The following is a 25272-nucleotide window of genomic DNA, read 5'->3' as shown; positions in this document are numbered from 1 at the left end:
GTAGCAAAGAACAAGTAACAAAAGCTAAAAGAAAAACAATTAAGTGATGAAAGATACTGAGGGAGTGGCTATCACAGAAATTAAAAACCAGATGCCTAAAGGCCAGAGGAACAGTGACATGGAGCCTGGAGGGGCAGCTACCAGCTTAAATCACAAACAGTGAAAGATAAGCCATTAAGCAGGCGTCACTGGAAAAAAGAGCAGCGAAACAGATGAGCTGCAGAACAGTAAGAGGAATTTATCTCCAGTAGTTCTGAAGTAGTATGGCTTGGTGGTAATGAAATCTTCAGTCAATGGTAAGGGTGGCCAGCATAAGTAAAGTAAGTGGATTCTGAATAGTACAGTAAGATTGACAAATATTAATTGGTTTGGGGTTTGGTTTAGCTTGGTTTTCTCTCTGTGTTTAAGTGACATGTTTTATTAATGCTCCTGTTTTATACACACTCTGAGCATGTGTATAATAAGTCCTGTATTTGCTGATTAAAACAGATGCCGTTTCACACCCCATTTCTCTGCTGCACAACCTGTAGGAGATGGAGGTTCTACCGACAGAGCTGTTGTACTCTTCTTAGCTAAATAGTGATAGCAAAGTCATTCTCCATCCTTCCCCCAGTCCCAGCATGGGTTATTATCTCCTACAAATGTGCATCTCTGAGTGAGTCACAGCCATCCATTTATGTGGATCAGCAAGGCACTGTATGGCCAAAGGGGCCATGTAAAGCATGTAAGGAAACCGCTCTGCCACAGCGGCATTCCCAGCAGCCAGGTAAGGGTAGGAGCTCCTTATTCTTCCAGAGATGCTTTTACCTGGCCTTTCTTTCACCACACTACCTGTGAGCATGCTGCAGCCAATACCTGCCATTCTTGATAATCAGCTCCTTTGCTGAGGGTTTGGAGACTGCCATCTTGGCTGTTCATGTTAAAAAATATCCACATCAAATTGCTAGGAGGCTTGACAGCTTTCACAGTTACAGAATTAGCTCTTTATTGAAGCCTCAACCCAGCTGCCACTGCCTAGATGTGGGCAGGTTAGGAGATGTGGGCATTGTCCCCATCTAGTGGCTCACTCACACCGGGGAGAAGAGTGGATCATGGCTAGGAGGGAGCAGAGGTCCTCCTTCACCTTCTCAAGCAAAAGCACACAGCCCTCTGTTTATGCATAGTTAGCCGTGACCTTACTGCTCCTGCCAGAATCTGGGCTGCAAGATCACATCACTTATTTCATATTCTGGGTTTCATAATGAAATACCAGGTTGACTGCCTTTAGAAAACTATTTGCCATTAGTAAAATGTTAACTGTTTTAACTTCCTATCTTTCATCAAACTGTCTTCCCTGGTAACAGCCTCCCAGGTTTCCTGTTACTGTGGTTTTCTTCTCTCCAACTGAAGTTTTTTATAGATTACACTGACTTTACTGTTCAAGGTGGTACAATACAACAGTTGTGGAAAGAATTATAGAGTGACCCATACTTCAATAATATGTATTATACAGTATTTTAGATTCAAAAAGACAGTGGTTCACATTTCAAAGACCTGGCTATAAAATATCATGTAATAATTTGTACCAATCTTGGCATAGCTGCACTAAAGGCCAAAGTGGTGAGACAGTTTGCCTAGACTTGAAACTTTGTTCAAAGGAAGGTTATAAAACACTAAGGTGCCCAAAATCTTATCATCACGTCTACTGACCAGAAATCCTCCTACATATATCCTACTCTCTCTTCCCCCCCCGCCCCTTTTCCACTTATTTTTAAATCTATTCTGACTAAAGAAGAATCACAACATTTTCTTTCTGCCTGAAGTGTAATTAGATGGAGATTTGTTATGGGAGGCAAGATGCATACCTCCAGGTAAAAAGCCAGTAGCTGGAGGAGAGTTGGTGATCCTGAGGATACCAATTTAGCATGTAATAATTCAGCTTGACTTTTAAGATGATAGGAAAGACTGTTAGAACTGGGTCTTAGAGGAAAATAATTGTATTTAAAAGTCCAGCACCTTAGTACAGAACGTCCCTGAAACAATGAACAGGAGCTCCAAAACCTCTCCTCTGCCTGGCCCCAGTTTTAAGACAGCTGGTTTTTCAAAGTTATTATTAGTCAAAAAGTTCCTCTCAGAGCTTATAACAATCAAAGTACTTTGCAGAGCCTTTATGATGAAAGGCATTTCCAACTGAATAGAAAAATCCCATGGTACAGTACAGTAGGTGAATAACCCCAACTTTTTAAGTTGTAGCTCAAGCTGTGAGACCCAACAGCAATGTCATACTGTGCCTGCATGCAAAATAACTTCTAAAACCAGAACCAGACTGTTTGAAAAAAGTTATTTTCTCTGTGGCTCATGCTGGAATTTACAGAATAAACCAATGTTGGAAAAAGTTTTTGTTGTGGAATTATGTAGCTGAAATGCCTGCTAGGAATGTATGGAAATACATTCTGCTTTTTCATCTGTCTGTCTCTCACATGCCCAAACAAACCTGGATTGCTCTTTCTGATGATTTCATGGATACAAAACTTTGCTCAGCACATTAAAATGAAAAAAAAAAACCCCAAAAAAAAACCAGCCCAGAAGTACTGACAATATTAGGAACAGCTGGACAAGATCTGAGTGAAGAGAAGATCTGAATAAGACAGTACATATCCGGCAGGTTAAGTATTTCTTACTATAAGGAACATATCCTAAGAATGAACTCACCTTAGTAGAAAGTAGTACTTCTGAGAAGACTTGCTGCTGACATGTCTCTAGTTGTCAAATACTGTGATGGTTAAGGTAGTAACTTCTGTTTCTTGCTTTTTTCAAAGCTCAGTAAACCCAGACTTGGACCGACAGCTTATGCCAGAACTACAAGCTCAGACTCCGAGTGCAAAGATGTAGCAAAATGGGCAGGCTGTGGGTAACTGCTTCCCAAAGGCACACGGTCTACCTGCTCAAAGGAAGTCAATCATGTGGTCAAAGCAAGGCTATGTGAGCAACTGTGATTGACTCCTCAAGGGCTTCCTAAACATATGCTCATCCTAATTGGCATAATAAATGCCATCGGCATTTCACATACTGAATTATAAAATTGCATGGCTGGTTATGTAACGAAAGGTGCGCTACTACTCCAATTTGGCTGATTGCTCCGTCTGACTTTGCCAAGACTGGCTGCCTTACAAATACCACAAGCTTACTTTCAGCCATTTGAGCAGATGACAGAACTGTGTTTTTGTTGCTGGACAACCATGTGCTCCCGCTGCCTTCTAAGATGCTGGTAAGCCAGGAACAGGTACAGCTGTCTATGCAAACTGCACGAGGGAGAGCACCCCTGGTCCTTGCTGCAGGTGTGTCTGCTGTGTCTCTGCGATGGGGAACGCAGACCACAGGTTCTCTGTGCAGGCTGCCCTACTTAACTGTAAAATAACCATACAATAGGCAGAGGAAATTGCATGGGATTGTGAAAATCTTAATTTAATACAGCTTCACAGTAAATCTTAATCTGTCTTTGCAATCCTCTCCCAGGGCCCCAAGTGGGTCAGCAGCGAAGGTGGGTGATGCTACTTCTCTGCCCGAATGCCAGGGGATGGAAGAGCTGATGAAGAGGCAGCAAAAGAGAAGTGGAGGACTTCTTCCCCTCAGGACACAGAAACCTTGCACCTCAACCTGCCTCCCATGGCCATGGTGCCTGCCACCCTCAGACCACACAGCATCTTCTCACATGTGACCACGAGATAACATTTAATAACTACAAAGTGCGGAACATGTGATGGATAACCCTGCTAATAACACATAATAAAGTAAGCTGTGCTTTAATTACACTGTGCCTTTACAACTGCTTCTCTGATCCAGGAGTTTCTTAATACTTGGTAAACTACTTAATGAGTTCTCACAACACCCTGTGGGGACCTTTTTTTAGAAGTAACCCAGAGTTAGAAGCACCTACTTGGTTAGGTGAGCAGGGGAAGGGGCAGCTGGCTGCTCCCATGCTGTGGGGCCAGTGCCCAGATTCCATCACAGGAATCCTTGTGCAGCAATGTGACCACAGAGATACTCTCAGACCTGATCTGAGGGAAAGCCCTCACAAACTCCTGACTTCCAGGGTTGCATCCTCTGCTTAATGGACATGCACCTGTAGGGGGGACAGTAGCAACTTGTAGCAGTTGGCTCCTGAGAGTAACTTGTCTAAACAAGAGAGGCAAATGCTTGAATTAAAACCTCTGGTCCATTGCACTTAAAAATTAAGCAAATTCAGTGGAGCAAGGATTTAATAATCTATATTTCAAGTCTACTTATGTTGCACCTCCCATACTATGATTTAGATTTAAATATTATTATATTATACATAATAAAATAATTTAAATTATTATTAAATATTATATACTATGTACAATTAAAATTATAGGTCTATAAATGTCTATAACATAAATTATATCTGTATCTTACTCTTTCCTTCTCCTACTTGGATCCACAAAAATGACTGAATAAACAAATCCTAACTGGAAAAAACAGTCCCTATTGAAGAACTGCACAGTAAAGTGACACTCTGCTGCTTAAAATAGCACAATCTGAAAGCATTCCCTTGCACTCAGTCCCAGGGTTACAGCTGCTGGGCCCAGTCCCATTCAGGAACCTGAAAAAAGGAGGGCACAAGCCCTGGTAAGGTACTCAGCAGGTGAATTTCAACAACTTAGTGGAGTGGTGCAGCCTAGGGCCAGCCTCCAAAAAAACGGGCAAACACACAATATGCATCCATAAAAAGAAATTTCAGGGGGCAAGGGTAAGAAATTTTGACAACCTTACAAACATTTTTCAATTCTGACTGCTGAATTTCACATTTAAGGAAAATGAACTCTTGGAAAGAAGGAGATATACTGGACACTGAAGAGGCTGAACCCCGCAGCCCAGGTACTGTGGTCTGACGATCAGGGGCTAACACAAGTTACATTTTGTCTCTTGAACAGGCCTCTCTTATGAAGTAGTGCCCATTTATATCTGCTGATAGTCCCTATTGCTCATTTGGGAGTTAGGTGTACAGTAGAGCTTATAACTCTCTTTAAAATGGAAGACTGAGTAAACCTAAAGTATTTAAGCAGGAGTGGGCGCAGATCTCTCTAGGTAAGGCTGTGCAATAGTTTCTGTTCTAGGGCACCTTTTTTTCTGTAGCAGGATAATGACTAAGGTCCCTGCCGAACAAAAGTCTCAGCAAGTAAATTTTGTTTATTATAGTGACCAAGCCCTCAGACACTAAAACACATCCTGTAGAGCCTGGTTGTGCCTTCATCTACTCAGTGCTGGGAAACAACATCCCTGAGTATGGTACTACTCACTGGACTTGATTCACCACTGCTTTAATTGGGGCTCTGTGGGAACTCCCCCAAAGGCCATTGCTAATTAACATGCATGTGTTGCTGATGGCCTTGTAATATTCCCCTTAACAACAAGAGGCTTATGAAGGTTTTGTCACCCAGGACACGTGAGTGACACCAGCCTGGGAAAGATAGTTAAGTCTGTAGTTGAATTAATATCTACTTCCAGAACCGGTTTTGTGGGTGTGAAGACCAATTGTGGGCTGTTCAGTCCCGTGATGAGAAACCAATTAGGAATTACATGCTCAAACTGTCCTGCTTCCTGCATCCTTTCTCACCATCAGATATGATCTGCTGTGTGCATGCAGGCCAGGGGATTTTTTAATTCTTTGAAATTCCTCCTACAAGTCATATTTATTTCAGTGCCTCAGACCCTTTTTGACTGGATCTAAACTGAGATATTCTTTTAAATAGCAGTAGTGTGATTAGATGAGTTCTCAGACTGAAACAGTGACAACCCAAAGCTATACTTTACAGCACTGGGTTCTACTAGTAAAATCCTGTGAGAACTGATGCTGTTAAAGATATTGTACAAAATCAGCTTTGTAGTAGAAAATAAAATAAAATAATAGCATCACCTATACTTTTTTAACATCATCATTTCAACACAATCTATACCATGTAGCTGTAAGCATGTAAAGCAAAAGACTAGGGAAAAGACAAGCAAAAAGTAGACAGGAACTATAACTAAAAGCAATCAAAATTTATCTGCTTTCAAGCAAGGCATTTGCTAAAAGATTTACCAATCCAGACAGAGAAATAGGAAGCATTCCTTAATAAGAAATTATGGCACATAAATCCCATTTATTTTATTAAGACTCTTTGATCCAGTAAGAATGTTGCAGGTGTATTAAAGTGAAACTGGAGGACCCGTGAGAGGGTTACCAGGAGCAGCTAGACAGGTACGAAGTTTGAGCGTTTAGCTGCTTGTAAAGGAGCAATTGATTTCTACTCAGAGGGATGGGAACAGCACACAGTGGGAAGCAGCTGTACAAAACCGGAGCTGCCAACTAACCATTCCCTGAACATGTATTGAAGGTTGAACTTTGTCTTCTGTGCTGAATCCCTTTGAATCCCATGATTCAGGTAATGATTGCTTTTGCAGATTCAGGTTGAACCTTTAGGGAAAGCCTTGGAAAGATCAACTACATATTCGTCCATCACAGCTTCTAATCTCCATGAAGGAACTGGATATGCACTGCAAAGAAGTGCTAAGTCAGGCAGCATTGGAGGACACCAGTGTCTGGAAGTGCTAAGTCAGGCAGCATTGGAGGACACCAGTGTCTGGCCATTTTAACAAGAGAGGGGTGTCATTACCTCCTCAAAAGGCTCTGGCCACAGAGTCCCTCCAAATCAGCCACAGGCCTCCATCTGCCCTGACAGTGAGAGGAGCCAGGTGGCAGCACCCAGCCCTGCAGACAGGGCTGACATCTCCAGAAATACTGAACTGCTTCCCTCCAGCAGCCAGCCTGGAGGAGACTGTCTACATTTGAAAGCCTGTATTAATTTACCTTCCTTCTGGGAAACAACGCTGCTTGATTTCCTGGTTTGCAGTGAAATGAAGCTAATCTATCATCTCATCCTGTGTGCAAAATTTATTCCCATTTTACTAAAGAAAAGCTATGCTATGGGAAGGTGCCAGCACCTTCAAACTTCTTCCAAAAGACAATTCAATTTTCTCTTCTAGTAGATGATCACAACTCAGAGCCAGGAACATTCCTCTTTCCAGCTCTATGCTACAGATGCAGTTAATATTCAAACACGTGGGCTTGGAATACCCTTACAAAAGCAGAATCCATGTGAGCAAAGGGGAGGACACTTCTCTAGGACCACAAACAAGTAAGAGAAATTAGCAATGGGAGAGTATTTTCAAGGGGCAAGGATAAGATAATGATGAGACAAGCTTTCCCAGATTGATTCAATTTATATCTTTGGAAACTACACATAGGCTCTGAGGTTTGGGGTGGAAGAATAAAATAGCAAATTAGTAACAGATTACTTCCTTAAGAGGAATTTTCAGTCTTAGGAAAGTAGATGGGAATATTGATGATACAACCCCTCACACAGCAGCAGCTTTCCAAATTCCTGACAGCGATTTCTGGCTTTTATTTGCAGGTCAGCATTTATACTTTTCCAACAACAGCAGATAAGAGACCCTGCTGTTTCAATGAAGTGATGGAGCTGCCTTGATGTTGTTCTGCATAAACCTGAATGAGCAAATGAAAATAATTTTGGGCAGTGGGAGCTCCATTTCTACAGAAGACTGTGGGAAAACAAGTGCTTTGCATAGTGCCCAGTACAGTCACCTAAGGTTATCTTGCTTTTCCTGCTATTGAAGGAGCCCTTTCCTAGTCATCAGGCAGCATAAAAAAGCATGACATACAAGTCTAATATGCATCTTTTCTGGGTTTTGTGCTTTCCCTTGGCAGATGTAAAAGTGGTTGAGAGCTTGATGCAAGCAGTACATCCCTGGTCATTAAAAACAACCCAAAACATTAAGAAGTTTAAACATATGAGCAGGTCCATCTGATTTATGTACTTGAACCCCTTGTCTACCGAGTACTCTGAGTGTACATTTTGGTGGGTGAAGATATCCACGTATCCTCATTGCTGTTCTGGGTTCTGTGCTGGCACTGTGAATATACATGTTCTCACACTAACAGTCTTATGGGTAGAAATAAAACTTACAAGAAGTTATGCCTATTCATATATATTCACAGGTTTGCAGCTGCTGCATATACCTGTACTGAATTACAAGATGTTTTGAGTAAAGGACTGAGTGTAAGTTTAAGTAAGTGAGAAGAACAGGAGCTAAAAATAAAAACTAAACCAAATTCTCTTTCTTTCCTCACCTCAGCTGCAGTTATATGAAAAAATCAAGCAGCAAGATACAGCAGTGAATGTAGCCTCAATTTACCTCCTACAGCTGCAGTGAGACTTTGTGGGTTTTAACCTGGGGGAGGGGAAGAAATGGGTTTCCAGAGGATTAATAAAGCGATGGGCTAAAGCAGCTGCAGTACAAATGGCACCTCTCCATAAATAATCAGTTGGATTTCAACACACTTTATTGAAGAAATAGACCTTCTTAGCAATGGGGAAGACAAAAACCCAAGCACATCTAGCTAACAAAAAGGTTATGAACTAAGCTCAGTGTTTTTGCGTATCAGCATGTATGTATGTAAGTAGTATTTTAACACTGCCTACCAGGAAGCGCAGCAACCTACAGGTACATTATATGTCCTTTTCTGTTAGATTATGAAAACAATCCCTACATTAGGTTATGGGGAAGCTGAATCTCTAATGACAGATACGGCAGATGTTTATCACTGCCTGGCTGCATGGCACTCCTGAGTGTGCAGGCTGAGGTTCGGGCCCACTCCCCCTGACACTAAACAGGGCTGGTTTGTTTACCAGAGCATTTTCTTCCACCTTTGCTCCTCTGGATCAACTCATGCCCAGCTCAAGGGGGAAAGTAGGAACAGCATAAAGAAAGATACAAGTCTTTCAACTCACATGCGAGGCTTTGCAGTGTCTCTCATCCGCTGCTGGCAGAGTTGTGCAGGTGGAAAATCACCAGGTCTGGGCCAGCATGGCTGGGCAGGGCCCGCACTCACCCCTCAGCCCTGCCGCTGCAGGCAGAGACCGGCTGGTGCCCGTGTCAGATGGCAAAGCCTATGGCATGACAGAAGGTACAGAAAAGCTGAATTGCATAAACCTGAGCAATTTAAGGTCTAAAAGACCACACCCTCCCAGTCATGTCTCCCGCAGGCAGATAAGCATGTGCAGGCTGCTCATATAGTAGTGTAATTTGAAGCTTTTACTTTTCTTTCTGGCATATACCAAAGTTCATTTTCAATCAGGTTCTTCCTTGAATTTCTTTCCTTCTTTTAACCTGACAATCAGCATGGTTCAAATTTAGCAAATAGAAGTGGATCATCTTAAAAATTGTTTCAAGACAGGAGATTCATGTTGGCTTTCCCCTTTGAAAAGGAAGATGGGGTCCACAAGTTCTAACACAGAATCAATAGTTTGGAAGCTGAGTCTTCACCTTGTTCCTGTACACTTGGTGATGAACACTTGAACCACATAAGAGCAATATGTAAACTCCAGAATCAGCTGTCTGAAAATACAAACTCTGTTAATTTTAAGAATGTTGCAAAATTAAGACTGCAGTAAACCCTCTTACCCAGTAATTTGCAGTTTAAAAAGCACCCAAGAAGAGGATAAAATGTACTGTAGATTAGGTGTTGTGCTCCTGCACTGTGATGCAAGAGCTGAGTGTGAATGTTAATAGCAAAAGCAGCAGCAGCAAAAAAGACCTTCTCCTCAGAAAATATTTTCAATAGAGGAGAAGAAACCCTCATCTTCCAACTATGTGAATCACTAATAAATTCAATGACTGCAGCCATCTTAAGCATTTGCTCCTAAGGAAGGAAATTTGGAGCTTTGGAGATGGACTTGAATCAAGCAACTGCAGTATACACTGAAAACAGGCAGGAGGAAATCCCCAGCCTCTGATATAAACATCTATGGCTACCAGGTCTTGGCCTCCAATTCATTCTTATGCAAGTTTGTTTCCCTTCAAACATTCTAAAAGCATGTTTGCTACTTGTGATTATAAAATCCCTTGTTAAATATTTATTTTAAGAAATCATCAACTGACATGTCAAGTCCTACCAGCAAGTGTGACAGTCATACCCTTAGCTGGATGGATGCTTATTTGCAGTAGTATTAGCCTTTTCTGCCCTAACAGCATAGCACCTCTGCTCCAAGTTGCTCCAGGAAACCTGGGATGGGTCCCTGCCAAGCCAGCCTGCCAGTGCTCTGTGTACAGTTGTCCAAAACCCAGGCAGTGCCATGTTGGATCTGGGGCACTGTGCAGCTGCTGCTCTTGCCCCAGGATGGGTGCAGTACAGAGAGACACAGCCTGCGCAGGACCAGATGTCCATGGCAGTCACAAGGCCAGATATGCAAGCCTCAGTCAATTTTGCATCAGTCGTTTGCAAAATTGAACTATGCATATGAAATGTACTTTTAAAAACATGCTTAAGCTACAGAAGCTTAAACATCAGCAAATACAATCCCACTGAGCAAAGCCTGTGTTTAAATCCTTCCTCACATGGGAGGTCTCTCCGTGGCTGCTCGCCCTAGATCGGGAAGCCCAGAGCCGGGTTGTCACAGGTGACCACATCAGACACTCAGTTACAGACTTAATTTCCATCTTAGAAACTAGCCAAGTTTGCCCTCCCTCCCATTGCTGGGAGGCTTTTCTAAGTTTCCAGACTAAGGGCCAGCTCCAACTCATTTGCTCTCACGCTAATGTTACTGGATTGCTTAAATAGCCTTTCCTATCTCATGATACGCTTTCCTGTTTTCCTTTCCCCTCACATTCCGTAAGTCTCTGCTCAGACAAAAGGCTCTCTGCTCTCCTCCTCACTCATACAGCCCTCTTGGGCACTCATTCCTGTCCAAATTCTTTGCTCTGGAATGGCATTTATACTTCTTTATACATACCAGGCACATTATTTTCCTAGAAGGTGAGATATTTATTGGCTCTGAACCAAATCACTGGTGATCTCTTTGGTACCTGTTGATGGAAGATTCTAGCTGAACATGTCTTTCATCTGCTGGGAAGGAACATAGAAGAACCTTTGAACTGCAGCCTGTAAACTGTATTATTTACCAGTTCCTTCCTTTGCCTGCAGCTGGCTAAAGGCTCTGGCAGATTTTCTTCACCAACATCACAAAAAAGTGAGAGCATTTTCCCACTACAATTCATTAATTTGCACCAAAATGACAGCAGCGTATCATAGATCTGACTGGTGCATTGACACCTGTTTGATAAACTTCTAATTTCCTGGTATAGATTCATACATTGGAGGCAAAAAATTTACATATTTAGATGTTTAATTTTAGAATAAATTTGTACATTGATCTCAAGCTGTGCAATTACAGGTATAAGGACAGACATTTCAAGTTGCAGATATTCCATACTTCACTACTGCTGAAATTATTTCCGGAAGGACAACATGCTGTAAACTCTATTGTATTAGACTTACTCATTTATTTACTTCAACTAAATTATTTCAGCATACATTGAAAGTATTAGCAGTACACACTGTGCAAGCTAAGTTAAAAGATTAGTCAAGTCATATTAGGGGAAATTGTAATAATCAAATGTTAGTTGATAATACTGTAATGGATGCCATCTGTGTTGGGTTGAAAAGATCACTGTGTCCTACAAACACAGAGGTCTGTGCATCCTCCTCTGAAGCCCCATTAAACCAGAGCAGAAGAGGTAGGGGTCAGGTCAGCTCTTTGCTTGCTGCTGACCACTCTCTCCCAGTCCCTGGTCCAGGCCAGGCAGCAGACTGCTTATAAAAAGGAAATAAAAGAGCTTTCTCCAGTGCATGTTACATTCCTGTCCACACAGCTCTGGCAGGGAACAGAGCCATGCTGTCTCTTTCAAGTACTCGACAGCACTGGAGATTCCTTGTGGATTTGTGATGTACCCACAATGGTAAACTACACCCTTGTCCCTGACCCCCATGGATGGACAGTAGGATGAGGACCAGGAGGAAGGGGACAGGTAGACCTGGCTCACCCTCTGACTCAGTGGAGGAGCAGCAAGGAATGAGGCCAGGAAAGGATAATCAAGGGCTGTGGGTCAGAGTGGTGGGGACAGACCAGACAGCAGGAGTTTGGAGTCCCCCAGGTGAAACTCCCTCTCCTGACCTCCACAATGGCAGGCCACATGCACATCTGGCATGAACATTCAGTGTTCTCCCATGGGATTGCACCTCAGCTTCTAGAGGCATACTGAAGAATAGGAACAAACTCTAGGGCGGGAATAATCAGGTGTAAAACCAACTCCAGCTTGTAGGCCAGCATTTTCATATCAATTCCTTCTCTTGTTTCCTCTTTGTGGAAAATGAGCAATCTGAATTGGATCACAAAACACAAAAGGGTTGCCAAGCACTTGTATTATGGACTCTCTGCTGACTACTGAGTGCTACTGACAGTCTGCTTGGAAATTAGACTGGACTCTGCAGTCATTAATCACCAATATTAAATAGCAATTCTGTACAGTGTGACAGTTTAAATAAGATGTTGACTTCCAAAAATGACCTACTTGGTGTAATTTACAGTTGGCAAAGCTCTTAAAAAGTGTATGTTACTCTGGGAAGTCATATTTCATTTGTCATAAGCATTTACTGCATCTTCTGTACCCAATATCTTTATATTTTTTAGATGACTCCTGAGAACAGGAGCATAATGAAGAAATTAAAATCCTAAAATTGAAATAATCTCTTGTCCTCAGTTAATGAACCAACAACAGTACCAGACTACTATTTTTCTGAAATGGACAGCTTTCATGGACTAGCAGAGCACAGGATTAAATATGGCCCTACTAGAAAAAATCCCAAACCAGCAACTTGTGCCATACCAGGAACTAAAATCATCCCATCCATCAAAGAGCCCATATGGCATCCCTCAGGAATGGTCCTGACTTGGAAAGCCCACAGACCCAGCTGTAAAATCTCAAGTGAAGCCTGGGGTCCTTCCACCTCCTCCAGAAAAATCTGTGAACACATGAACTTTACATACATAAGCAAACAAACATTCAAGTGGCCAAATCACTCTGACTGTAGGGAGAGGATAATATTACACATAGGCAGACACTACATGTTTTCCATTGGGAGAAATTCTTGAAGTTAAAAGATTAATCTGGTCTCTCAACACATTCATTAGTTAAATTGCAAAGCAAGCTCGTTACATAACCAATCCTAGGACAATTATAGTTATCTCATCAAGGTTCACAGTACAGATGGATTGCTGACCAAGGTAACATGAGCACCTTCTGCAGGGTGAAAGCTCTCTGATCTATTTGAAACATCAGTCTTGTGCCCTTCCTTGTGCCCTGTGAGTTTTCAGATTATTTGTGCCTTTTTGGAAGAATAAGTTTGTGCAGTTCCTCCCAAAAGATCTCTCCAGCAAGAAGAGAAGAACTCAGGAAAGCTGGGATTCATTCCCTAGAAATGGGCAAATCAAGACAGAAATTAAGTGATTTGCTCCTAATTACCAAAGAAGTCTTTGGCATAAAGAGCATCTCACTAATTTTCCCACACTTTGTTAGACATGGTAAAGGAACTGTTTTAAAGCGGAATGAAATTTCTGTACTTAAAGCATGTACAAATACATAGTAGGCTCAGTCCACTCTTGAATTAACTTTTACATCCAGGTTTATACCTGGAAATGATTCATAGAGTTCAAGATTTGTTGAGAGAGGGAGGTCATCTTGTCTGACTCCTTGCATGTCACAAGCTGCACATCCCTGCTTTGTCCCTTTATGGAACCCATTGCCTGGGTTTAACCCTATCAGGAATCTTTCTAGAAAAGCATTCCACTTTGGTGTGAAGAACCAAAAGGTGGGGAGTCCACTGGTCTCTTTGGTATTTCATTCTGGGAATTAATTGTGCATAAATGTAAAAATACATGGATTATTTATTGCTAATTTGATGACACCACCTGAGGTTATTGTCGTCAATTCATGTTATGCATTTCCGGGCAAATTGGAACCGGTAGCTGTATTTTCTACCTCTACATGTGTTATTTGTACTAACATGCTCATCTATTTTTCATGTGGAACAAAAAGACCTGCCTTTATGTAAGATTTTTGTTATTCCCTGCATTCTCATCCAATTTTTAAATCCTCTTTTAAAAAGCTGGCTGTCATGTGATTGATGTTACTTCATGAGCCTCTCCATATGCATACATACTATAAACACGGACAAAATCAGACCTTTGCCCTGACTTGACTTCTGCGCATGTAATCAAGGATCACACCAGATATTTTGCCCTGCCACTGAGCTATGACTGCATTGTAAGGTTGCCCATTAAGGTCTCCAAAGTCTTTCCAAAGTCTTTCCAAAGTCTTTATTTTTTTTCTGAAGCTGTCTCCCCCATATGGTATATGTTCCCAGTTTCCAGGTTTATCATTTTACCCTTGATCATGTTAAAGCACACTTTTTTTCAGTCTGAAGTCCACTTTTTAGGCAATTCAGATGCCCTTTTCTCTAGTGCCATGCATAATCAGTGAGTAGTTCAGTATTTTTCCTGCAAGACTAAGTAGTGAACAGTGCTGAAAGAGGGCTGAGTCCTGATCTGGCTCTGGAATCTCACTAAAAAAATTCTTTTTAGTGTGATTTTGCAACAACTCCTTTGATCCACCAGCTCTTAGCCACTTGGCATATTCTTAAACAAGAATGCAAAATGCTACATTTTGGATCAAATTATGGTGGGATATCAAATGGAAGACTTTCAGTTTCTATTAGGCCTATAGTAACGTTTTTAACCAAGTAGGTAATCTTACATTAAAAAAGCAAGCCAAGCTTACCTGACAAGGCCTGAATTAAATGAAAACATCATTGGCTTCCATTAATAATATTCCTGTTCTTTATACTTGAATTCCCATATCAGCTTCTCTATTATTTTACTGGAAGTGAGGTCAGGCTGTCTGCCATGCTGTTATCAGAATTACTCTGTTTGTGCAGTTAGGGCATTGGCAAAAAAAGAGCGTGCTTTCAGTCTTGGCACATTTCTCCAATGTTCCCAAATTTATCAAAAGTTCTTATCAGTGGGCCAGAAAATTTCTCAGCCAATTAAAAAAAAATTAAGATGCATAGCTGCTGGAAATACAGGGGCTACTGCTTTAAAGCTGATTCCTCAAAGTAGGAGCTGTCTAACATTCTTTTAGTTGCAGATGGGCTGGAAAAGAATTCATCCTCCTCAAGTGATATATATACACCATCTTCTTTCGTTCCAAACATAAACCAGAAATATTTGCTGAACATTTCAGGCATATATGCATTTCTTATTAGCAGTTTCAGTACCAACAATCCTTGCTTGGATCACATCATTGCTACATTTTTTTTCCTTATGTAAATTTAAAACTCTTTCAGAACATAGGTGTTACTAGTAGTTTCCATACTTAACATATAAGTAGCAATGGATATTTATCTCCCTTTTATAGCCTATTTTTCCAATATACAGCCACACAGTTTATTTAAATATGTAAGTACTGTCTGTTTGCATGCCCACACAGGTGTCTATAGATATGTATGCCTATGCAGTCCCATATATAGATACGTGTGGACAAATTCATACCTGTTTAAACACATGTATACAGATGCCTAAGCCCATTTCTACTTTCTGTCTTCTTTTGCCATACGTGTTGTCTTAACAATGTTTTGCCCATTTAGTAAGCTCTTGAAAAACTTTCTGTTTTGTTCATGCCTCCATGCCTCTCCTTATTCAGTTTTATTAAGGGCTGTCCGTTTTGGGAAATTGGCCTTTTCAAACTAGCAGGTGTGAATATTAGGATTTGGGACTGTATTCTCTTCAAGTGTATTAAATGTAAACAGGTCATGATCAGTTCTTCGTGAGACAGCACCTGATTTACAGTCTAGTGGATAAATTCACTTCTGTCTATCAGGCTATCTAAAAGCAGAATTCTTCCACTCTAGGTCTAACAACTTTTTTTTTTTTTTTCAGAACTATCATCCAGGATTTAAAGCTACTCTATGGATGTTTCACCAGCAGCTAAATGAAATCTTCAGCAAACATGCAAAATAAAGTTCCCTGTAATTACACTGTTGCCTCCTCCCATGCAATACCAGCTCATACTGTCTTCAGATTCATTTCAGTGACTTATAATGTCACCTCTGCCTACCCCTGCTCATGGCTGAGCCTTGATAATCAGCATATTTTTTGTGCTGCATTTCCTAAGATCCTGCACTTCCCAGTTCTAAGCTAGGCAGATATATGTCACCAGGTTATAGACAAAGTCCTTCCTCTCACACAATTTCTTTTATCGCCCTTGGTCTGCTTAAACAACTTATACAATATTCTAGCATATTCATCCCTCTAGCACTGCAACCTGATGAGACAATTATGAATTTATCTTGATTATTGACATATTCTAGTTCCTCTTACTTATTACCCAGATTCCCAGCTTCAGCATATAAACATTTCCAAATGTATTTCTCTTTGGATCGTCTACCATGCTGATTTAATTTGTTCCTGACAAGGAGAATTTGAACCACATTTACTTTCTTAACCCTCTTCTTCATGCAGTTACTTTAAATACAGTTGCGGCAGTTCCCAAGAGCCAAGATATTTTGTCCCAGCCACCTATTCAATCTCTCCATCTTTTAGTACTGTATATATTACAAGCCAGTGCAGGGTTTAGCTCCATAGTGTGCAGTCAGTCCAAAACCAACATGGATATTTTGTGCTGACCTGTGGAATGCTGACACAGGCTGGCTGGAATACAATCTCTGCAGCACTGTTTAAAAAATGGCATTCAGCATCATTCTTTCTGCATCAAAGTGTCATGTTTTCCAGGTGGTTTTGCAAAATAACTCAGCAAATAAAATTTTTGGTATCAGTGTAAGCCCTCCACATAGGCCACATAGGCACAACTTATCAAGGAACTGTAGTCTTCTGCAATACTTGCAACACCTTGCAGCCAAAAGGCTCAGTGCCGGCCTGAGCCAGTCATGGAAACTCTCTGAAGAGACCCTGATGTGTTCCACATAGGAGAAAAAAATGCATTAATAGCTGTGCGTGTCTCATGGCTACCCACTTATAACTGTCCTTTTTTTTCACACAGCACAAACTGGGAAGTTCTGCAGAAATTTTTTGGGAACAGGCAGGGGTCCATGGACATCTCAGATCTGCCTGGTTACTGCGCTGGTACCTTCCTTCTCATAAGAGGACAAAACTCAGCACTGAACCCTGGATTGTCCCTTGAAGTGTTTAAAGCCTGTGCAATCTAGCTAAGAAAAAGAGAGCATGTTTTATGAAGTGTGTCACTTCCATAGACATGATATGATCTTGCAAAGACATAAATTTGAGTCAGGATGCTATGGGCACCATGGGCACTCTGCTCTTAAAAAGAAGTAAGAGATCTTCTCCATATGTGGAAAAGTTGAATCTTTTACTGGATTAATTTGTACAACGGGAGGAATAGTGTGCCTTTAGGAATGCAAATGTTCCTTTGGTCACACACAGTGCAAGTTCTAGTACATCCACACAGGCACTGCAAGTTCTAGTACATCCACAAAGCAAACCATGAAAGATAGCTGCTGGGAAAGAGCACACAGAAAGGGGCCACCTTGAAGGCAGTAAGAATTTTTCAACCCACTGGTTCCTGAGCAGACCAGCACGTTCAGTCTGAACACATTGTTGCCTGGAGATTGAGGCACTGTGTGCTGATCCAGCAAGCTCAGCAAACAGACAATAGTGCACATCTTGCAGATAACCTCTCTTTTACTAACTGAGTTAAGCATCAGTCTAAGCACATCCCTTTTACGTGCCAACTGCTAAATTGCTAATTTATTTACTGAAGGGAGAGTGCAATGCATACAGTATAGATTACACCAGAAACAAAAGTTGTAAGGACACAAAAATGTAATTACGCACAGGCCAATGAAGAGCATAACATGTTATACAGAGAACTTCCTTAGCAATGCCTGTTGCAAACTGAGATGGTGATAATTGAAGGTATTTAGCTCAGAGATGTAACCTAAAGCTCAAATGAGCAAGTGCTACTCTGTCCTAAACTGCTCTACTTACAAACCAAAAGGTCTGAAAACAGTGGATAGAAGAGCAGCTGGGATGCTGACCTTTCCTGTGTAGAGCAAGCCCTGCCTCCTTTCATGGGCTTCTGCCCTCCCACGACACAGAAAATGCATTTTAAGCAGCTCATGTGACTGTGCTTGTGTACCTGTCAGTCTCCAGGAACAATTTCAACTTCTTCTTAGAGATGACAGGGGCTTTCAACAGCAATTAAACAAGTTTGGTGAAAGCAGGTAGGCTTTCACATGGAGATGAAAAACTGGTAGCATTACACTGGGAGAAAACTCTCTCTGAGAATGTCTTACTAGAATGCAGAGCTCCTGTTCCTATTGTGGTAAAGTGGTCTTAAATATCCAAACAGCAGGAAAATCTTCTCCTGAAGCTCACAGGAGCCGTGAATCTAGAGCAGGATTCCTTGACTTTGGTGGTCAGGGATCTGTTTGTTTAACTATAATTGTTTTCTACACTGTGGTCGTGGACCTGGTTTTTTAACTATAGTTGTTTTCTACACTGTATATTCAGATGTTGCGTATTTTCAAAAACCATATCAAATGAATATGTAACTGTGTAATACATTATATATAATGCATACATATATAAAATTCAATGGAAGATTGAACAGCATTTCAGCAGTTCACAAACTAAATAGTAGTAGTAGTAGTAGTAGTAGTAGTAGTAGTAGTAGTAGTAGTAGTAGTAGTAGTAGTAGTAGTGAATTTGTCTGGGGTCTGTAATGTGAATGCTTAAATATCATTTCAAATGAGATCTCCTTGAGAAAACATTTGTTTTTATACATTGTAGCATGAAATACCTTAGAAGTGGCAATAGAACTGTTTAAAAGAAATTCAGAAAGTCCATTTAGCTGACTTACTTATTAGCTCAGGTCAGAGCATGGTGCTAATAACACCAAGGTTGTGGGTTTGATACCTGCATGGGCCATTCACTCAAGGGTTGGATTTGATAATCCTTGTGGGTCCCTTCCAACTCAGAAAATTCTGTGATTCTAGAAATCTCCTATTATTGGGTCACTGTCATAGTGTAGTTCCCCTTTCAGTGCGTTCTGGGCTGCAGCAAGACCGCAGAAAGCTCTTCAGCAAAATAGAGAAAATAAAACTTCTTTTCTAACCCATTATGAAACTATAAACTCAGCTTTCAGTGTCTGGTGATGTTTTGAATATTTTGTGTGGTTTTTTCTAGCATAATTATTTCGGAAGAATCTCTATTGAATGTGTTAACTTCTGAAAGCGTGAAAATTAAGGTCTAACCCAGGCATACAAAGCAGAAATTTTTGAACAAGCACTTGTACCACAGCTCATCTATTTGAATCTCTGTTGATAATGTTGACATATTTGCCGTTGTAGTTTTAGGCCTCTAAAGAGCACATATGCTGAAATATTCCAGATGTGGGACAGCAAAGGCATCAAACTATTTCTATGTATGATATGATGGCAGGAGTTGAACCCAAATCTCCACAGGTACAATGATGACATACCTGTGCTTCATGCTACTGACCTCTCTTGCTGCTTTGCCAGGGAACTGGTGCTGACACTTTACATTGTATGAGATACTTGCTAAGGGTAAATGAATGGCATTACTATTATCTGTCAAAGGCTCCAGTCTGAGGCTGTTGTTCAGAGCATCCCTGGTGCTGACAGAACAAGTCTATATTCATGCCCTGTGGACAAAATTGCCATTCGTATTTAGATTTGCATCACGTTCACAAAGTTCCTTGGAAGATCTGTTTGCTTTGTATGTGGGGAAATGGATCAGAAAATACTGACAATTTTCAAAATGCTTGCTTTGAATTTCAATGTCTCCTTCTTGTACTGGCTAACAGTGAGCTACTGTTGGTACACACTAAGTCCCTCACGCTGCACGTAAAGTAAGTTGACTTGACGAGTGTGTAGAGACTGAAAACTCCCTTGCCTACCCCTCCCTTCCCAAAACACCAGCAATGGACCATTATCTTTGATTTTGACATCTGAAGAGAGAATGCAAATGCCAGGAAGGAAGTTTTTAGAATCTGTAAAAAAATACTCTCTAAAAGACCTTCCAAAGGGAATATAACAACAGGATACAGTAAAGAAAAACAGGAGAAGAATTCGAGGGGGAGACGCTCACATTATAAATGAAAAATACTTCTGAGAATAAACACAAACAAAAGCACATCCAAACTTACCTCTGCTTAACAGAAAATTACTGATTTTTCTGCTTAAAATAGACTCAGTACATTAGTGAAATACTTGAATATGTCTAATTTATACCTTCCAGACTGTGCAGTGTAGTACAAGGAAGATGAAAGTACACTCAGAATTGATGTTGGGGCTGCCCCCGCTGGACCACCAAGGCAGAAGGTGAAATCCAGAGGTTACAAGCTGAGTACTAGGATGCAAATTCTCTGAAAAATTTCTTTTACAGCACCAGGGTATCTCCTCAAGAATCAGGAAAAAATTATCTCTAAAGTCACTGAACTGAAGATTAGGAAACCCCAGTCTTTCTGAGCATCTTGGTAATAGATGGCCACTATAAAATTGCCATTACTTATGCTTTGGGGACTAGATTAAGGCTATCTATACTCTACACTACAACAACATGCAGTATAGTAGCAAACATTACCCTAATTGCAGCCTTTCTCCTCTGCCAGTTTCTCCGACTAAAAACTGTTAGAGTAGACTCTGCTGTGCAAGCCACACAGACAGTCTGCACATCAAAGACTTTGAAAGCTAAGCAGCTGAGATCAGGAGACTGGATCTGCAAAAGAAATCCCAGAACAACTCAACATTACATGGATCTGTACAGGACTTTGTGCATTACATGAAAGACATTCTGAAAATACTGACTTTCAAATAAGATAGGGGATGGTGACTTGCTGAAGAGAGCTAAAAATATTTGAACAGTTGTGAAGCACGGCTGACTTTCAAACAAATTCCTGAGCCGCTGAGAAGCTGTCATAGGAAAGAACAGGACAGAGCACAACAAAGAAGCAACACTGACTTTGTCTGTGGTTTCTCCTGTGTTATTAAGCAGCAGGTTTTTGTCAGAATGCTTTTCAGGCCTTAGGACTTTATGAAAAAGCCTGAACAGACTCTTACTGGTCTACATGAGAACATGCAGTTTCATTAAAAAATAAAATTTGCTGGTTTGAACTGAAATTGCAGTGAATGATCATGAAGGAGTAAATTAAAGGAAAAGTATGAAACTTATGGCTGAAGTGATGCTGCAGTCTGAAAGGAAAAACGTAGAGCATCCTTTGCTGGTGTCTTCATAAGCTAGGGGGAATTGCAGTGGTCTGTAGGTGCTGAGCACAGGGACCAGAGCTTGAGTGGCCCTCACACGGCTCTGAATGAGTGACAGGACTGTGGTCTGTGACCCAGTCAGTCAAACGGTATCTTGGAAAGAAAAAGGTGTCATGACGAGGGGAAAGGGTATAGAGAAGAACAATTCTAACAAGAGGAAATTTTCTGCCTGTCTACCTTTAATTAAGAAACTAGAAAATGCTCAGAATCACAGATTTAAATTCATCTTCTCCCTAATTAATAACTTTTCCTTAACCCAATTTCTTAGGGAAACAAAGTTGAGGCAATCACACCTTTATCTGTCTATGTCTGTCTACGTGTCTTCCCTCTATATCTTCAGAGTCCAGTGGCCTTTTCCACTGCCCTTAACTTTGACAAAGGATAGTGATTTCAAAGATATTATGTGTCCATACATGTAAAGAAAATAAGGTAGAGTAACAGAGGACAGAGATCCCACTAAGCATTCATATGGAGAGAAAGACTGAGCCATAAATACAATGAGGAATCAGCAAAAGGCTTGAAATTCCTGAACGCCTCATGGGAAACACTTCAATTAAACTCATACCTTTCTAAACACTAGGAAATACAGCTACCAAACACAAAACTATAAGAAACTAGGCTTCGCTGGCTCAGGTGCTCACCCAGCAACTTCACTTCAACAAGCAAACCCATTACTACAATTGGAAAATACCTGTATTTCGTCGTCTGGAAAGCGCAGCAAACAGGCTCTTGGTGAATAATCTAGGCATGAAAAAGGTCAAGGAAACAGTTTCCAATTAGCAGTCGTCACCAAAAGAAAGCTTCCACTCTACCCCCCTCCAGGGCAGCATTTTTGGGAGCCCATGGGAAGGGGCCCTCAATGGCTGGGGGCACACAGGGCTGGGGCTGCTGCGCGGGGAGGGCTCCCTCGCTCAAGGGGAAGCGCAGTCGCGAACCCAAGAACAACAAAACAGCATTACACTTAATCCACTGCCATCTGGCTTCATTTTGACAATCCACAAAATCAGACACAACATTCTTCCTCAAAATCCCTGAAAAACAACACAGAACTAGTGTCAAACCCAGTGTCCCCTCCCTCCCGGGCCCCTCTGAGGGCTTGAAAGAGAAGTTTCTCATAAAATGAAGAGCGATTTCCCCAAGTGACATTTCTGCAGGAGCATTCAAGCTGCAGATGTTTCCACTGTGGAAGAAGAGTTTGTATAATGCAGCACCGGTTGTCATATTTATGGAGGCAGGGAGGGGGAAGGGGATGAGAAACAGAAAACAGGAGAGGCTGCAAGCAGTGGTGTTGATCCATAGGTGATGAACTGCCCGAGGCTATCAGCTCTGTGCATTTGCTCAGCTCTTGACCTGACCAAGGGAGAGTGAGGACCATTCATCTTCCTCAGCAGAAACCAAGCAGCTATTCCTGAAGGGACAAGGCAAACCACACAGCCTTTAAACTAGCTGGGAACACAGTATCTCTGCAACAGAGCATCTCTGCAACACAGCAAGACAAATCCAATTATTCTTATTATTACTATTATTATTTCAAAAATGTGTTGCAAGAAGCCTTGGTTTGAAACATTTGCATTGTTTCTGAGGCATTAAGGCAGTGTGCATGGCCTGCTAACTGAGCTCAAATATCACCTTGTAGCTGACAGCTTTCATAACCCCTAACAGAGGTGTTTCTTTCCACAACAAAAGGCTGAAACACAACCAAAAATATTGAAATTATGCCTGTTTCATGCTGAATTGTGTTCCCATTGACAGACACTGATTATCTAGAGAAAACAACTTGTTAAGGATTGAACCATGTTTTTATTGACACCTCCTGACTTAGGATTGCAACTCAACTGTCGGGCTTCTCATGCCCTTTTAGACACTCAAATGCTGAAGATGCCTGTCCTCCATCATCACATGGACCTTCTGTAGTTCCTGTGACATTGCTACCAGCTCTATGTGGATATCTCAGGTATTCTGGGATCTCTCTTCTAACACTAGATGCCTAAATTCAGGCATTTGCATGAGATTTCAAGAGTCACACCAAAGAGGTTATATCTACTCTCTTACAGCATCCTCATGTAGTCTAGGTAGTGATACAACTGCTTGCATTTTCTGGGTGCTACCTATGATAGGAGCAAGCATGTACGGCTTCTCAGTTGCCAAAATTAGGGATTAGCAAGCAAAGCATCCACTCACTAAAAATAGTTCACTCTCTAATGATACTTTGCTCAGTTCCCATATAAAAACTGTCAGGACAGAAAACAAGGCAGACTCCATTTTTACATCTGTCTTAGGGCTGAACACCACAGGAATGTCCCCAGGCATGGCCTGTGCTCCACTTCTTAGCATGGCTAAGCATCCTGTCTTCCAGAACGCACATTACTGACAGCGGCAGCAACGTTAACAGGCACATCTCTGTGGAGTGCTGCATGTGCACATGCATTAATCAGGCATCTTTCTTAATGCTCAAGCTTATGCCAGGCAACAGCCTTGCCTGGCCTTCACACAGGGGTTTAAAGATATGAGGGGAAATGGAAAGAGTAAGTTCCCTGTGCAACAGCAGTGTCACCTGCAAGGGACATGTAACTTCATAAAAGTTGATCCTGTTGAAACTCCCAAATGTTTCCAGTTGTAGCATATAAAAGAACACATTCATATCACAGCCTGAGAGGAGGAAATGGCACACTTGATCTGAATACTGGGGGACTGGTTTTATAGCAAAGACAGTATGAGCTTCAGCATTGTAGATAGAAAAGCTATGCTGTCACACAGCAGCAGCTCAAGCAAGTACACACCTAGAAGGAGGAGAAGGGAGAACATAATCTCCTGTAAAACCAGAATTGTAAGCAATACAAAAGAAACACATGTTGAAGAAGGCAGTAAAGAAACAACAAGCAAATAAGATATTTGTATCCCTAATATTAAAAAAAATATATTAGTAAGAAAAATTGCTTATGACCCAGAATAAAAGAACTGACGAACCTGCACTATGATAAATAATGCTGATTCATGATTTCTGATGTTAACAGATTTTTAGGGTGGTTAGGGAAATAGTGTGTCTAGTAACAGGCTTCATGCTGAAATTACTAGCTGCTGAGACGTTGCCTTTTACTTAGCTTTATGTTTTGTGAAGTATTTTGCAGGTTTGGTTTGCGGATTTGATAATTTTAAGCTGTAGGCTTCTGTCACTTCTCACAATGTTCATCCTCCAAGGATGCTATAGCAGCATCCTCATTACAGATGGAAAGTTACATGTGCAGCTTTGCTTCACAGCCAACACAACTCTAAAAGGACAGTGGAATTTGAATTACAGGTTTTTACTGATAGCAGCAGACTCCAGGTTACAATTTCTTTTTGCACAGGCATGCCTGGTACCTCCCTCTCTCTGTCCTTTAAGTTCTTCCTGTACACCATGACTAAGCAGTCACTCACCTTAGAGGGAGGCTGAGTTCCTGATGGCATTAGAAAAGTTTTTCTCAGGGACTGAGAACAAACATATATAAGGCAAAGATAATGGCACTGCTGGATTTTGAAAGGGGATTTCTGTTTGGTTTTTTGAAAGAATAAACTCCATTTTGTTCCACTTTCATACAGGGTCTGTTCAAAGCTTTATAGTGATCACAAGAGGATTTGACTTGGCTCTTTGCCAAAACTATGTCCTCTGTATCATCAAGTGAGAGATCTGTTTGTCAAATGTTTGCAGGGCTTTATTCTCCATGAAAGCAGAAAAATTCTGCACCACCCATTCCAAAGACGTCCCTTTTTCTACTCCAGGAGGATATGAGGACTTCAAAAAAACAGGTTTACATCCTCTTATGCTCATTTAGCAGCTACCTGTTCAACATCGCTGTTAAAATGAAAACAGCAGAAATCTGACCATCTTTCATGTGCCTGCATGGGAAGGAGGAGTTTTCTCTATGTATTTTTGAATGTCTTAACTGTATCTGTTGAGAAAATTAAGGCTGAACACTACAATATTTCAATAACTTTTTATAAGAGAAAAAACCCAA

At 41.2% G+C, this 25272-nt stretch overlaps 1 protein-coding gene and 1 long non-coding RNA gene across 8 annotated transcripts in view; one reads left to right on the top strand and one right to left on the bottom strand.

Annotated features, from left to right (window-relative positions):
* LNX1 (ligand of numb-protein X 1) overlaps positions 1–25272 on the bottom strand; it is a 222536-nt gene that overhangs the window by 70195 nt on the left and 127069 nt on the right. For 2 of the 7 annotated variants that reach the window (XM_069014100.1, XM_069014107.1), the window contains exon 1: positions 2692–2799. The exons of 3 other annotated variants lie outside the window; for them this stretch is intronic. The gene's annotated coding sequence lies outside the window, so the exon portion shown is untranslated. Of the gene's footprint in view, positions 1–2691; positions 2800–8852; positions 9012–10853; positions 10907–25272 lie in introns of those variants that run through there. 2 more of the 7 variants (XM_069014103.1, XM_069014102.1) reach the window with 2 other exon arrangements.
* LOC138109848 (uncharacterized) lies at positions 93–15959 on the top strand. Its single transcript, XR_011150725.1, has 5 exons — positions 93–320; positions 2799–3247; positions 3496–3770; positions 4814–4878; positions 15894–15959. It is a non-coding gene; the product is annotated as an uncharacterized lncRNA (long non-coding RNA).

The sequence above is a fragment of the Aphelocoma coerulescens genome, chromosome 4 (assembly GCF_041296385.1).
Source record: "Aphelocoma coerulescens isolate FSJ_1873_10779 chromosome 4, UR_Acoe_1.0, whole genome shotgun sequence".
In the NCBI taxonomy this organism is placed as follows: Eukaryota; Metazoa; Chordata; class Aves; order Passeriformes; family Corvidae; genus Aphelocoma; species Aphelocoma coerulescens.
The sequence above is the reverse complement of the archived record's forward strand: the minus strand, read 5'-3'. Positions and strand labels throughout refer to the sequence as shown.